Raw genomic sequence first — 402 nt, 5'->3', positions numbered from 1 at the left:
GCTGATCTGCGCGGCAATGGCTTTTTTGGCGCTCCAAAGCACAACATGAATGTCAATGTCCCCGCGACAGCGGCCCCCCTATGGACCAGACCAGGCGCATCAGGTCGAGCAACTTGATTAGCTTGAAGGGCTGTGCGCGTGCGTGGTGGCGGTGTGCGCCAGCCGCCAGGCGTCAGCCCGGTTGGAAATAGTTAGGACGCCGTTGCATGTGATGTTCACCGGATGAGTTACCGGAATACCAATGAAGCCCCCCCCCCCCTTACCACAAGTCTGGTCGCGACCGCAACAGCCCTGCTCAACCGTGCTAAAACTTGCTTTATCTAATGCTCCTATCAACTAATCATATATCCATCAAGTAGCTGCATTTCCGAGCAAACCTTGCTCGTTGCATGATGAAACTTA

This window comes from Frankliniella occidentalis, unplaced genomic scaffold (assembly GCF_000697945.3).
Source record: "Frankliniella occidentalis isolate FOCC.00 unplaced genomic scaffold, Focc_3.1 Scaffold63, whole genome shotgun sequence".
Lineage (NCBI taxonomy): Eukaryota > Metazoa > Arthropoda > Insecta > Thysanoptera > Thripidae > Frankliniella > Frankliniella occidentalis.
The sequence above is the reverse complement of the archived record's forward strand: the minus strand, read 5'-3'. Positions refer to the sequence as shown.